The 2,500-nt window shown below is 58.7% G+C and overlaps 1 non-coding gene across 1 annotated transcript in view; it reads right to left on the reverse strand.

Annotated features, from left to right (window-relative positions):
- Nucleotides 1-831, reverse strand: part of LOC124728944 — a 1,909-nt gene extending 1,078 nt beyond the window's left edge. Inside the window, exon 1 of the ribosomal RNA XR_007007497.1 lies at nucleotides 1-831. This exon is cut by the window's left edge and continues 1,078 nt beyond it. This is a non-coding gene — a ribosomal RNA (small subunit ribosomal RNA).
- Between the last annotated feature and the right edge of the window lie 1,669 nt (nucleotides 832-2,500).

The following is a 2,500-nucleotide window of genomic DNA, read 5'->3' on the forward strand; positions in this document are numbered from 1 at the left end:
GCCCACCGAGACACTCAATAAAGAGCACCCTGGTAGGATTTCAACGGGGTCCGCCTCGGGACGCACGAGCACGCACGAGGCGGTCGCACGCCTTCAGCTCGCCCCACCGGCAGGACGTCCCACGATACATGCCAGTTAAACACCGACGGGCGGTGAACCAACAGCGTGGGACACAAATCCAACTACGAGCTTTTTAACCGCAACAACTTTAATATACGCTATTGGAGCTGGAATTACCGCGGCTGCTGGCACCAGACTTGCCCTCCAATAGATACTCGTTAAAGGATTTAAAGTGTACTCATTCCGATTACGGGGCCTCGGATGAGTCCCGTATCGTTATTTTTCGTCACTACCTCCCCGTGCCGGGAGTGGGTAATTTGCGCGCCTGCTGCCTTCCTTGGATGTGGTAGCCGTTTCTCAGGCTCCCTCTCCGGAATCGAACCCTGATTCCCCGTTACCCGTTACAACCATGGTAGGCGCAGAACCTACCATCGACAGTTGATAAGGCAGACATTTGAAAGATGCGTCGCCGGTACGAGGACCGTGCGATCAGCCCAAAGTTATTCAGAGTCACCAAGGCAAACGGACCGGACGAGCCGACCGATTGGTTTTGATCTAATAAAAGCGTCCCTTCCATCTCTGGTCGGGACTCTGTTTGCATGTATTAGCTCTAGAATTACCACAGTTATCCAAGTAACGTGGGTACGATCTAAGGAACCATAACTGATTTAATGAGCCATTCGCGGTTTCACCTTAATGCGGCTTGTACTGAGACATGCATGGCTTAATCTTTGAGACAAGCATATGACTACTGGCAGGATCAACCAGGGAGCTGCGTCAACTAGAGCTGAGCAGCCGGCCGCCCGGGAGTGTGTCCCGGGGGCCCGCGCGAACACGCAAGCGTCCGCTCAATCATTCTGCAAACAGGAGGAGGCTGAGCTCCCCTGCACAATACACCTCGAAACCCTCTCAGGTCCCGGCGGCGCGCAGCGCCGTCCCAAGTACTTGGTCGGGTTCGAGAGAGGCGCAATCGCCCGGAGTTAGGCGAGTAGACGCTTTCGGTGCGACCACCCGTGCTCCCAACTGAGCTTGCCGCTGCCGACAGAGGCCCGGGAGCGTGCTGTCGTGGCATTGCCGGCGGGAGACAACACGCGCCACCTACGGTGACCGGCAGCTCCAACGCCAGCGCCACAGAAGGACAAAAGCCCCACTTGGGTGCCGAAGCGAACTCTCCCAGCACAGCGCACGCGCCAACACATCCGCACAGCTGCGATACAAACCACCAGCGAGAACCGCTGGGGCGACCGAGCAGCAGACGGCGTCGCGGCGCCGAGCGCCGGGCGGCGGCGCATCCTCAACGCACACAGTCCTCAATCGGACCAGCACACTGAAGATGTCCACCGCGCTTCGCACCGGGCCCGCGAGGACCTACTTTGGCCGCACGGCGCCGCGCGCAGGGTGCGCCGGCGCGCAGCTGCGACGCCTGCCGCGTCCGTCGGCCGGCGCGCCTGCCACTGGCCGCCCCCACCAGCCGGCTGTAGCGCGTGCGCCCACGCACCGCGCGGCCAGCACGCCGGGAGGCGCCCCCTCACCGGCCGGGGACGGTCCCACCCAGCCACCGCCGCGTATCGCTTCACACCCAGATGCCGTTCAGTTTCGTCGGCATGGTGGGTATCGCTGGAACAACCGGTTAGTACCTCAACCTATCGTCGCCATCACCGATTCACCCCTAGCGAGAACAACCGCACCACAACAGGTTACCATTTGTTCATTTGCGTAACTTCACCAGAAAACGCAGGCGTCCATCGCCATTTGCAACTTCAACGATTATTGCATGCCTGTGTCAGGTGTCACGCCACACTACGTCTGCCCACATACACGCAACAAAATGTGCACGCCTAGACAATACGTGGAAGGTGGCCCCCGTACGTATGCGATGTCCATTGCTCGAACGACTGTCAACCGGCCTCTGTAGCATGTCGCAGATATGGAACGCGGTGCACCATGCCATCACGGTGTGTGAGGAGAGACGACTAGGTCCGAATACATCAACAGACAGCTCATGCTGATCGCCATCCACGGCGTCCGTTCCTCCCACACGTCTCTATGGCGTACCACACTGCAATCCAGCTCTCATAGGGAGACGACACGTAGCTGCGTGCACAATATTTGCACTGTATGGTCCGCCGTTTTTGGGCGCAGTCGTTGTGCGGTCACACATGTGCCACGATGTATCATTCAGTACATAAGGACGAATGTGCAGTACAGATTGTGGTTCACGCGTACGACATCAGCGGACAGTTGACACAGGCCGCACCACAACGTAGCCTGAGTACGTCGCATGCGAAGGGCATTGAACATGCAAACTTCTCACCAACCAGCTTGCGAAGGCAGGGGGCAAGGTGGGGACGTGGGGAGGGGCGGCATGTACGTCCTGCTGCCATCCACATTACAGTGTACAGCAGGAGCATGTGGAAAGTGAGCAAGACTTGCAAGGTGT

Source organism: Schistocerca piceifrons, unplaced genomic scaffold (assembly GCF_021461385.2).
Source record: "Schistocerca piceifrons isolate TAMUIC-IGC-003096 unplaced genomic scaffold, iqSchPice1.1 HiC_scaffold_1182, whole genome shotgun sequence".
NCBI classification, from domain to species: Eukaryota; Metazoa; Arthropoda; class Insecta; order Orthoptera; family Acrididae; genus Schistocerca; species Schistocerca piceifrons.